Below are 12,580 nucleotides of genomic sequence, written 5' to 3' on the forward strand. Positions count from 1 at the left end.
TTTATTTTATTTTGTGGTAGTGTAGTGTAGTGTTTTTAGGGTACAGTCACACGGGTGGGGGTTCACAGTAGTTTCTCGCTGGCAGTTTGAGCTGCGGCAGAAAATTTGAGGCAGCTCAAACTTGCAGCCGGATACTTACTGTAATCCTCCGCCCATGTGAGTGTACCCTGTACATTCACATGGGGGGGGGGGACATCCAGCTGTTGCAAAACTACAACTCCCAGCATGGACGGTCTATCAGTGCATGCTGGGAGTTGTAGTTTTGCAACCGCTGGAGGCTCCGTTTTGGAAACAGTGACGTACTAGACGTTTTTCATTTTTATTGGGGAGGGGAGGGGGGCTGTATAGGGGTATGTGTATATGTAGTGTTTTTTACTTTTTATTTTATTGTGTGTTAGTGTAGTGTAGTGTTTTTAGGGTACAGTCGCATGGGCGGGGGTTCACAGTAGTTTCTCGCTGGCAGTTTGAGCTGCGGCAGAAATTTTGCCGCACCTCAAACTTGCAGCCAGATACTTACTGTAATCCTCCGCCCATGTGAGTGTACCCTGTACGTTCACATTGGGGGGGGGGGGGAAACATCCAGCTGTTGCAAAACTACAACTCCCAGCATGTACGGTCTATCAGTGCATGCTGGGAGTTGTAGTTTTGCAACAGCTGGAGACACACAGGTTGTGAAACACCGAGTTTGGTAACAAACTCAGTGTTTTGCAACCAGTGTGCCTTCAGCTTTTGCAAAAGCTACAACCCCCAGCATGTACGGACAGCAGAAGGGCATGCTGGGTCTTGTAGTTATGCAACAGCCGGAGGCATACTACATTGGCTGGGGATGCTGGGGATTGTAGTTATGCAACAGCTTGAGACACACTGGTTTACTACTTAACTCAGTGTGCCTTCAGCTGTTGCAAAACTACAACTCTCAGCAATCACCGACAGCCAACGGGCATGCTGGGAGTTGTAGTTATGCAACCACCAGATGCACCACTACAACTCCCAGCATGCACTTTAGCTGATTGTGCAAGCTGGGAGTTGTAGTTACACAACAGCTGAAGGTACACTTTTACATAGAAAGAATGTGCCTCCAGCTGTTGCAAAACTACAAGTCCCAGCATGCCCTTGTTGCATGCTGGGAGCTGTTGCTAAGCAACAGCAGGAGGCTGTCACTCACCTCCAACGATCCTCGCCGCGCAGGTCAGTCCCTCGTCGTCTCCGCCGCCGCCGCTGCTCCTGGGGCCCCGATCCCAACAGGGACGCCGGGGATCGGGGTCCCCAGCACCGGGGGTCGTCTTCCCGCACCCGCTCACGTCCTCCGGAAGAGGGGCGGAGCGGGTTGCGGGAGTGACACCCGCAGCAGGCGCCCTGATTGGTCGGCCGGTAATCCGGCCGACGAATCAGGGCGATCGTGAGGTGGCATCAGTGCCACCTCACTCCTGCAGACTCTGGCTGTTCGGGGCCGTCTCTGACGGCCCCAATCAGCCAGTAATTCCGGGTCATCGGGTCACTGGAGACCCGATTGACCCGGAATCCGCCGCAGATCGCTGGACTGAATTGTCCAGCGATCTGCGGCAATCGCCGACATGGGGGGGCATAATGACCCCCCTGGGCGATATGCCGGGATGCCTGCTGAACGATTTCAGCAGGCATCCGGCTCCCCTCCGGCTAGCGGTGGGGGCCGGAAATGCTCAGGGCGTATCCATACGCCCTCGGTCCTTAAGGACTTGGAAACGGGGGCGTATGGATACGCCCTATGTCCTTAAGGGGTTAAGGTTGTTCTTTTCTGTCTAAGTGCTCTCTGATGACGCTTGTCTCGGGAACCGCCCAGTTTAGAAGAAGTTTGCTATGGGGATTTGCTTCTAAACTGGGCAGTTCCCAAGACAGGTGTCATCAGAGAGCACTTAGACCTTAACTTCAGAAGCTCATAAGTACTGAAAGGATTAAGATTTTTTAATAGAAGTAATTTACAAATCTGTTTAACTTTCTGGAGCCAGTTGATATATATATATATATATAAAAAAGTTTTTTCCTGGATAAACCCCTTTAAAGGTCCACTGTCAGATTCAAAAACTTTTGTATGTTGTACATCTTGGTAAAACATTAACCTTTTTTTTTTTTATAAACTTCATGAGAAAATGTTATTGTTACGCCGAGCGCTCCGGGTCCCCGCTCCTCCCCGGAGCGCTTGCTACACTCTCCCCACTGCAGCGCTCCGGTCAGATCCACTGACCCGGGGCGCTGCGATTCCGCTTCCAGCCGGGATGCGATTCGCGATGCGGGTAGCGCCCGCTCGCGATGCGCACCCCGGCTCCCGTACCTGACTCGCTCTCCCTCGGTCCTGTCCCGGCGCGCGCGGCCCCGCTCCCTAGGGCGCGCGCGCGCCGGGTCTTTGCGATTTAAAGGGCCACTGCGCCGCTGATTGGCGCAGTGATTCCAATTAGTGTCTTCACCTGTGCACTTCCCTATATCACCTCACTTCCCCTGCACTCCCTTGCCGGATCTTGTTGCCATCGTGCCAGTGAAAGCGTTTCCTTGTGTGTTCCCAGCCTGTGTTCCAGACCTCCTGCCGTTGCCCCTGACTACGATCCTTGCTGCCTGCCCCGACCTTCTGCTACGTCCGACCTTGCTTCTGTCTACTCCCTTGTACCGCGCCTATCTTCAGCAGTCAGAGAGGTTGAGCCGTTGCTAGTGGATACGACCTGGTCACTACCGCCGCAGCAAGTCCATCCCGCTTTGCGGCGGGCTCTGGTGAAAACCAGTAGTGACTTAGAACCGATCCACTAGCACGGTCCACGCCAATCCCTCTCTGGCACAGAGGATCCACTACCTGCCAGCCGGCATCGTGACAGTAGATCCGGCCATGGATCCCGCTGAAGTTCCTCTGCCAGTTGTCGCTGACCTCACCACGGTGGTCGCCCAGCAGTCACAACAGATAGCGCAACAAGGCCAACAGCTGTCTCAACTGACCGTTATGCTACAGCAGTTACTACCACAGCTTCAGCAATCATCTCCTCCGCCAGCTCCTGCACCTCCTCCGCAGCGAGTGGCCGCCTCTGGTCTACGCCTATCCTTGCCGGATAAATTTGATGGGGACTCTAAGTTTTGCCGTGGCTTTCTTTCCCAATGTTCCCTGCACCTGGAGATGATGTCGGACCAGTTTCCCACTGAAAGGTCTAAGGTGGCTTTCGTAGTCAGCCTTCTGTCTGGAAAAGCCCTGTCTTGGGCCACACCGCTCTGGGACCGCAATGACCCCGTCACTGCCTCTGTACACTCCTTCTTCTCGGAAATCCGAAGTGTCTTTGAGGAACCTGCCCGAGCCTCTTCTGCTGAGACTGCCCTGTTGAACCTGGTCCAGGGTAATTCTTCCGTTGGCGAGTATGCCGTACAATTCCGTACTCTTGCTTCAGAATTATCCTGGAATAATGAGGCCCTCTGCGCGACCTTTAAAAAAGGCCTATCCAGCAACATTAAAGATGTTCTGGCCGCACGAGAAATCCCTGCTAATCTACATGAACTCATTCACCTAGCCACTCGCATTGACATGCGTTTTTCCGAAAGGCGTCAGGAGCTCCGCCAAGATATGGACTCTGTTCGCACGAGGCGTTTCTTCTCCTCGGCTCCTCTCTCCTCTGGTCCCCTGCAATCCGTTCCTGTGCCTCCCGCCGTGGAGGCTATGCAGGTCGACCGGTCTCGTCTGACACCTCAAGAGAGGACACGACGCCGCATGGAGAATCTCTGCCTGTACTGTGCTAGTACCGAACACTTCCTGAGGGATTGTCCTATCCGTCCTCCCCGCCTGGAAAAACGTACGCTGACTCCGCACAAAGGTGAGACAGTCCTGGATGTCTACTCTGCTTCTCCACGTCTTACTGTGCCTGTGCGGATGTCTGCCTCTGCCTTCTCCTTCTCTACTATGGCCTTCTTGGACTCTGGATCTGCAGGAAATTTTATTTTGGCCTCTCTCGTCAACAGGTTCAACATCCCAGTGACCAGTCTCGCCAGACCCCTTTACATCAATTGTGTAAACAATGAAAGATTGGACTGTACCATACGTTTCCGCACGGAGCCCCTTCTAATGTGCATCGGATCTCATCACGAGAGGATTGAACTTTTGGTCCTCCCCAATTGCACTTCTGAAATTCTCCTTGGACTTCCCTGGCTTCAACTTCATTCCCCAACCCTGGATTGGTCCACTGGGGAGATCAAGAGTTGGGGGCCCTCTTGTTCCAAGGACTGTCTAAAACCGGTTACCAGTACTCCTTGCCGTGACCCTGTGGTTCCCCCTGTAACCGGTCTCCCTAAGGCCTATATGGACTTTGCGGATGTTTTCTGCAAAAAACAAGCTGAGACTCTACCTCCTCACAGGCCTTATGATTGTCCTATCGACCTCCTCCCGGGCACTACTCCACCCCGGGGCAGAATTTATCCTCTGTCCGCCCCAGAGACTCTTGCCATGTCTGAATACGTCCAGGAAAATTTAAAAAAGGGCTTTATCCGTAAATCCTCCTCTCCTGCCGGAGCCGGATTTTTCTTTGTGTCCAAAAAAGATGGCTCCCTACGTCCTTGCATTGACTACCGCGGTCTTAATAAAATCACGGTTAAGAACCGCTACCCCCTACCCCTCATCTCTGAACTCTTTGATCGCCTCCAAGGTGCCCACATCTTTACTAAACTGGACTTAAGAGGTGCTTATAATCTCATCCGCATCAGAGAGGGGGATGAATGGAAAACGGCATTTAACACCAGAGATGGACACTTTGAGTATCTGGTCATGCCCTTTGGCCTGTGCAACGCCCCTGCCGTCTTCCAAGACTTTGTTAATGAAATTTTTCGTGATCTTTTATACTCCTGTGTTGTTGTATATCTGGACGATATCCTAATTTTTTCTGCCAATCTAGAAGAACACCGCCAGCATGTCCGTATGGTTCTTCAGAGACTTCGTGACAATCAACTCTATGCCAAAATTGAGAAATGTCTGTTTGAATGCCAATCTCTTCCTTTTCTAGGATACTTGGTCTCTGGCCAGGGACTACAAATGGATCCAGACAAACTCTCTGCCGTCTTAGATTGGCCACGCCCCTCCGGACTCCGTGCTATCCAACGCTTTTTGGGGTTCGCCAATTATTACAAGCAATTTATTCCACATTTTTCTACCGTTGTGGCTCCTATCGTGGCTTTAACCAAAAAAAATGCCGATCCCAAGTCTTGGCCTCCTCAAGCGGAAGACGCCTTTAAACGACTCAAGTCTGCCTTTTCTTCGGCTCCCGTGCTCTCCAGACCTGACCCTTCCAAACCCTTCCTATTGGAGGTTGATGCCTCCTCAGTGGGAGCTGGAGCTGTTCTTCTACAAAAAAATTCTTCCGGGCATGCTGTCACTTGTGGTTTTTTTTCTAGGACCTTCTCTCCGGCGGAGAGGAACTACTCCATCGGGGATCGAGAGCTTCTAGCCATCAAATTAGCACTTGAGGAATGGAGGCATCTGCTGGAGGGATCAAGATTTCCAGTTATTATTTACACCGATCACAAGAACCTCTCCTACCTCCAGTCTGCCCAACGGCTGAATCCTCGCCAGGCCCGGTGGTCTCTGTTCTTTGCCCGATTTAATTTTGAAATTCACTTTCGGCCTGCCGATAAGAACATTAGGGCCGATGCTCTCTCTCGTTCCTCGGATGCCTCGGAAGTTGAACTCTCTCCGCAACACATCATTCCTCCTGACTGTCTGATTTCCACTTCTCCAGCCTCCATCAGGCAAACTCCTCCAGGAAAGACCTTTGTTTCTCCACGCCAACGCCTCGGAATCCTCAAATGGGGTCACTCCTCCCATCTCGCAGGTCATGTGGGCATCAAGAAATCTGTGCAACTCATCTCCCGCTTCTATTGGTGGCCGACTCTGGAGACGGATGTTGTGGACTTTGTGCGAGCCTGCACTATCTGTGCCCGGGATAAGACTCCTCGCCAGAAGCCCGCTGGTTTTCTTCATCCCCTGCCTGTCCCCGAACAGCCTTGGTCTCTGATTGGTATGGATTTTATTACTGATTTACCCCCTTCCCGTGGCAACACTGTTATTTGGGTGGTCGTTGATCGATTCTCCAAAATGGCACATTTCATCCCTCTTCCTGGTCTTCCTTCAGCGCCTCAGTTGGCTAAACAATTTTTTGTACACATTTTTCGTCTTCACGGGTTGCCTACGCAGATCGTCTCGGATAGAGGCGTCCAATTCGTGTCTAAATTCTGGAGGGCTCTCTGTAAACAACTCAAGATTAAATTAAATTTTTCTTCTGCATATCATCCCCAATCCAATGGACAAGTAGAAAGAATTAACCAGGTCTTGGGTGATTATTTACGACATTTTGTTTCCTCCCGCCAGGATGACTGGGCAGATCTCCTTCCATGGGCCGAATTCTCGTATAACTTCAGAGTCTCTGAATCTTCCTCCAAATCCCCATTTTTCGTGGTGTACGGCCGTCACCCTCTTCCCCCCCTCCCTACCCCCTTGCCCTCTGGTCTGCCCGCTGTGGATGAAATTTCTCGTGACCTTTCCATCATATGGAGAGATACCCAAAATTCTCTCTTACAGGCTTCATCACGCATGAAGAAGTTCGCGGATAAGAAAAGAAGAGCTCCTCCCATTTTTTCCCCTGGAGACAAGGTATGGCTCTCCGCTAAATATGTCCGCTTCCGTGTCCCTAGCTACAAGTTGGGACCACGCTATCTTGGTCCTTTCAAAATTTTGTGTCAGATTAATCCTGTCTCTTACAAACTTCTTCTTCCTCCTTCTCTTCGTATTCCTAATGCCTTTCACGTTTCTCTTCTTAAACCACTCATCATCAACCGTTTCTCTCCCAAATCTGTTCCTCCCACTCCTGTTTCCGGCTCCTCGGACATCTTCTCCGTCAAAGAGATTCTAGCATCTAAAAAGGTCAGAGGGAAAACCTTTTTTTTAGTGGATTGGGAGGGTTGTGGTCCAGAAGAGAGATCCTGGGAACCTGAGGACAACATCCTAGACAAAAGTCTGCTCCTCAGGTTCTCAGGCTCTAAGAAGAGGGGGAGACCCAAGGGGGGGGGTACTGTTACGCCGAGCGCTCCGGGTCCCCGCTCCTCCCCGGAGCGCTCGCTGCACTCTCCCCACTGCAGCGCTCCGGTCAGATCCACTGACCCGGGGCGCTGCGATTCCGCTTCCAGCCGGGATGCGATTCGCGATGCGGGTAGCGCCCGCTCGCGATGCGCACCCCGGCTCCCGTACCTGACTCGCTCTCCCTCGGTCCTGTCCCGGCGCGCGCGGCCCCGCTCCCTAGGGCGCGCGCGCGCCGGGTCTTTGCGATTTAAAGGGCCACTGCGCCGCTGATTGGCGCAGTGATTCCAATTAGTGTCTTCACCTGTGCACTTCCCTATATCACCTCACTTCCCCTGCACTCCCTTGCCGGATCTTGTTGCCATCGTGCCAGTGAAAGCGTTTCCTTGTGTGTTCCTAGCCTGTGTTCCAGACCTCCTGCCGTTGCCCCTGACTACGATCCTTGCTGCCTGCCCCGACCTTCTGCTACGTCCGACCTTGCTTCTGTCTACTCCCTTGTACCGCGCCTATCTTCAGCAGTCAGAGAGGTTGAGCCGTTGCTAGTAGATACGACCTGGTCACTACCGCCGCAGCAAGTCCATCCCGCTTTGCGGCGGGCTCTGGTGAAAACCAGTAGTGACTTAGAACCGATCCACTAGCACGGTCCACGCCAATCCCTCTCTGGCACAGAGGATCCACTACCTGCCAGCCGGCATCGTGACAGTTATTCCTTTTATAGAAATCCTGGCTTATAAAAAAAGACCACTAGGGGTCCCCATACCATCCAGAACATAATCCTGTCTGGCTGCAGCATCATCTTTGTCCCAGCTGAAGCATAGGCAGGAACGAAGTCCAGGAAGTGAAGGGGCGGGACTAGGACTCCTCTGTGCTCACTCCTGTCCTATCAGACTGCAGCATGGAAACAGAGAGGAGGGGGTTACAGGGCAGTCTGCAGTGATTGGATGAAGAGACCCAGAGAGGAGGCTTTACAGAGCAACCTGCAGTGATTGGATAACGAGACTCAGCACAGAAAACTCAGGGAGGAAGATGAGTCATGCAAAGGGAGGAGACGCCCCCTCCAGAGCACAGGATGACAAACCAAGTGAGCAACAGATAGAAGGTATTTGGTATTATATTTGCCTAGGGGGATAAGATGTCTAGGGGCAGAGTACCCCGTTAATCTCGACTTTCCTAAAATCCATGAATTTAGTGGGTTACGCTGCTGTTTTCTTGCTTCACTCCTGGGCAGATCTTTCAGCGGGTGTAATACACCTCAGACCCGCTCGCCTTCCGCTGTATCAGTTCCAGATGATCCGACACCCACGATTATATTAAATAAACTCTGTTTCCTCCCTTAGATATTGCGCGGTGATGAGTGACGCCCTCGCCCACCTTCTCACACAGATCACCAGATGTAATGTGCACATGTTATAAGACTCCTCTCCCGGGGTCAGTGAGGTAACCTCCTCCGAGCTGTGACCCCGGAGGATGAATCACATTGTGCGCCGCCATATCGCCGATAAGATAATATCAAGACGCGGCGCGGTCCACATGAGGTGATTCAGACATCTGCAGAAGGTCCACGATGTTTATATTGGATGGATATTAGGAATGTACAGATACATATGAGTCTATAGGATCTCGCTGACCTGCCTGGGCGCGGTCCGGGTGTGAGGAAAATACTTCACATTCTGTTATCCGGAGGTGCAAATACTTATCTCAGGGTTCACAAGTTACACCTAAAACTCCATTAGGCTTAAATGGGCACTGTCATTAAAACACATTTTTTCTATTGCACTCCTTATGGTAAATAAAAAATCTTTCTAATGTACTTTGTTTTAAAAAAAATTAACTTTTCTATGTTTTATTTCTGTTTAAAAAAGCTGCCACTAGGTGTCTCCCTACTTGTCCAGAGCACATTTCCCCCCATCTCTTCTGTCTGGTGTGCTGAGGGGGGGTGTGTTTGCAGCCTTAGCCAATCATAGCTCATCTCACACTGAACTGGTCTGGGCTGTGTGTAGCAGAGTGAAGGAGGAAGTTCTCCCCTGTATGGCTTCAGATGATGTCACGCCTGCTGGAGAACGCCCCTCCCCAGTCTGTGAATCTGACTGAGACTGAGCAGAAAATACAGAACAATATCAAGGTAGAAAACTAAAAAATAATAAAAAAATAAAGGCAGGGGCTGGTTTATCATGATGGGGGCAGTGACCTGGGAGGATTATAACATTTAACAAGATCATGAGAAGTACTGTTCAAAAATGTTGTGGTTTTTGGGGCCCCAATTTTGAAAGAGGTGCCTGGAATTTTGAACAACTGGTGCACGTTTGCCCCGCTTAAAAAATTATGTAAAGCTAACAACAACGCCTTTGGCTGTCTGGGAATGATGGGGGTTGTAGTTTAGCAACAGCTGAAGGCTCCCTGTTTGGGAAGACTCTACCAGAAAGGGTCTGCTCACATTATGCAAAACACATGAGAAAAGAGCCATACTTACCACCCTGGCTCCCGGCTGTAGCTCCCCCTCTAATTACGCCATCCCTAGGGGGTGGAGCTAAAGAGGATCAGGCCTGGACAGGTGACCAGGTTGGTAAATAGACATCTGGCTGCTTGTATACAGTATATCCAGTCATCTATAGATGGAAATAAATATGGTATATCACACAATGCGTTAACCAGTGCTGCTCAGCAGTGCGGGTTAGCTCTTTCCTTGCTGGAATGACGCATAGCAAACAGCCCAGGGCTTACAGTAAACCAATGATCTACAATGTAAATTCCTGCAGGGCAGTTTTTTTCTGTTTCTGTGTCCATCCCTTTTTTTTTTAACTCTTAAATAAAAAATAAAAAAAAGGTGCAAGAACACCAGAAAAAACCTATGCGTTTTTAATGGCGGTTTGTCTCTACCATAGACTTTTCTGGGAGAGAAATACCGAGATTTTTTATGAGAAAAACGCCATTACAGTGACCCCCCAACCCACGATGGCCCCGACATACGATAATTTCAACATACGATGACTTCTCAGAGGCAGCATCAACATACGATCACTTATCTGTCCTCGGGGCTCTGGCGCGTCCTCTTCGGGATCCCCTGCATCGTCGGCGCTCTCCATCGTCGTCACTGCGCACTCCGTCCCGTCATCCAATCGGAGCGGCGTGCGTAGCGACGTTATGGCGGCGACAGAGAGCGAGGATGCTGGGGAAGCAGAGGCCTTGCCGGAGCGTCGGGAACACCCCGGGGGACACGGCGACAGCGATGGACGGCGACATCCAGGGCAGCGGTGACGAGCAGTGACGGTCCGGAGCGGCGGGGACACTTGAGTACTACCTCCAATACCAGTGGTCTTCAACCTGCGGACCTCCAGATGTTGCAAAACTACAACTCCCAGCATGCCCGGACAGCCAATGGCTGTCCGGGCATGCTGGGTGTTGTAGTTTTGCAACATCTGGAGGTCCGCAGGTTGTAGACCACTGTCCTATACTTTACATTGCACGGATCCCTCAACATAAGATGGTTTCAACAAACGATGGTCCATTTGGAACGGATTACCATCGTATGTGGAGGGACCACTGTATCTCAACATGCTGCCATTTTGAAAATCACTCACTGAGCCCAAAAAACGCTGAAAATAGAAGCGTTAAAAAAACGCTAAAGACAAAAACTCCCAGTGAGAATGGCATTTCATAAATCCCTATTGACTTGCTGCAGTTTTTCACAAAAAAATAAAATAAAAAAAGCTGTGAGGCAATGTGGTGTTTTTAGGCATTTTTGTGAAGACTTAGCCTTAAAGGTGTACTCCGCCCCCAGACATCTTATCCCCTAACTAAAGGATAGAGCATAAGATGTCTGATCGCGGGGGTCCCACCGCTGGGGACTCCCGCGATCTCTCCTGCAGCATACCCGTTCATGGGCGGCACGGAGGGAAGATCGCTCCGTGGCTGATGATGGGCAATACAGGGGCCGGGTATCGTGACGTCACAGCTCCGCCCTCTCGTGACGGGTTTTCACGCCCCCTCCCATTGACTTGCATTGAGGGGGGCGGGGCATAACGTCATGACCATCCAGCGTCCGGAACAACATTTTCTGAATGCTGGGGCAGTGGAGTACATCTTTAAAGACATTGGGGAGATTTATCAAAACCTGTGCAAAGGAAAAGTTGCCCAGTTGCCCATAGCAACCAATCAGATCACTACTTTCATTTTGCAGAGGCCTTGTTTAAAATGAAAGAAGTGAGCTGATTGGTTGCTATGGGCAACTGGGCAACTTTTCCTCAGGACAGGTTTTGATAAATCTGCCCCATTGGGCGTACAGGTGACGCCCTTGAAGTCCGGGACATAATGTCCCAGGGTGTTCATGTATGCCCTGGAGCATTAACCCTTTAATGAGTCTGCCCATTTTCATTTTTGCATATATTTTTTCTCCTCTACTTTTAATAGACATAATAGGGGAGATTTCTCTGAACCCGTGCAAAGGAAAAGTTGCCTAGTTGCCCGTAGCAACCAATCAGATCGCTACTTTCATTTCGCAGTGGCCTTGTTAAAAATGAAAGCAGCGATCTGATTGGTTGCTATGGGCAACTTATGCTCTCGACAGGTTTCGATAAATCTCCCCCAATAACTTTTATTTTTCCACTTACACACCCATATGAGGGCTTGTTTTTTGCGCGACCAATTGTACTTTGTAATGACACCTTTCATTATACCATCAAATGTACCGCAAAACAAAAAAAAAACTATTTGTGGGCAGAATTTTTTTTTAAAAAGCTATTTTGCTACTTTTCGGTGCACTTTATGGTAAAAAATAAACATTTTCTTTATTCTGTAGTTCAATGTGAATGAAATGACACCCAATTTACCATATTTTTCGCCATATAAAACGCACTTTTTCTTCCCCAAAACTGGGGGGGGGGGGAAAGTTGGTGCATCTTATACGGCAAATACACACACCTATCGCGGCGGTTCCTGCGCCCATCAACGGCCGGGACCCGCGGCTAATACAGGACATCACCGATTGCGGTGATGCTCTGTATTAACCCTTCAGACACAGCGATCAAAGCTGACCGCCGCATCTGAAGGGAAAGTGACACTAATGCGGCTGCTCAGTTGGGCTGTTCGGGACCGCCGCGGTGAAATCGCGGCGTCCCGAACAGCTTACAGAACACCGGGAGGGACCTTACCTGCCTCCTCGGTGTCTGCTCCGTGCCGGGATTCCCTGCATGGCCGGCGCTCTCCTTCGTCGTCATCACGTCGTCGCGCACGCCATCCCGTCATCCAATAGGAGCGGCGTGCTTAGCGACGTGATGACGGCGACGGAGAGCGTGGATTCCGGGGAAGAAGACGTCCGGAGCGTCGGGGAGACCACGGGGACGCGGCGACAGCGATGGAGCGACATCCAGGGCAGCGGTGACGGGTCCGGAGCGGCGGGGACACGTGAATATTACCTCCTATCCAGTGGTCTTCAACCTGCGGACCTCCAGATGTTGCAAAACTACAACTCCCAGCATGCCCGGACAGCCAACGGCTGTCCGGGCATGCTGGGAGTTGTAG

At 51.0% G+C, this 12,580-nt stretch overlaps 1 protein-coding gene across 10 annotated transcripts in view; it reads left to right on the plus strand.

Moving 5' to 3' along the window:
* Positions 1-12,580, plus strand: part of TGFBR3 (transforming growth factor beta receptor 3) — a 378,593-nt gene that overhangs the window by 64,966 nt on the left and 301,047 nt on the right. For 9 of the 10 annotated variants that reach the window (XM_056523161.1, XM_056523160.1, XM_056523159.1 and 6 more), the window contains one exon: positions 7,782-8,162. The gene's annotated coding sequence lies outside the window, so the exon portion shown is untranslated. The remainder of the gene's footprint in view (positions 1-7,781; positions 8,163-12,580) is intronic. The other variant, XM_056523163.1, reaches the window with a different exon arrangement.

This window comes from Hyla sarda, chromosome 6 (genome assembly GCF_029499605.1).
Source record: "Hyla sarda isolate aHylSar1 chromosome 6, aHylSar1.hap1, whole genome shotgun sequence".
Lineage (NCBI taxonomy): Eukaryota > Metazoa > Chordata > Amphibia > Anura > Hylidae > Hyla > Hyla sarda.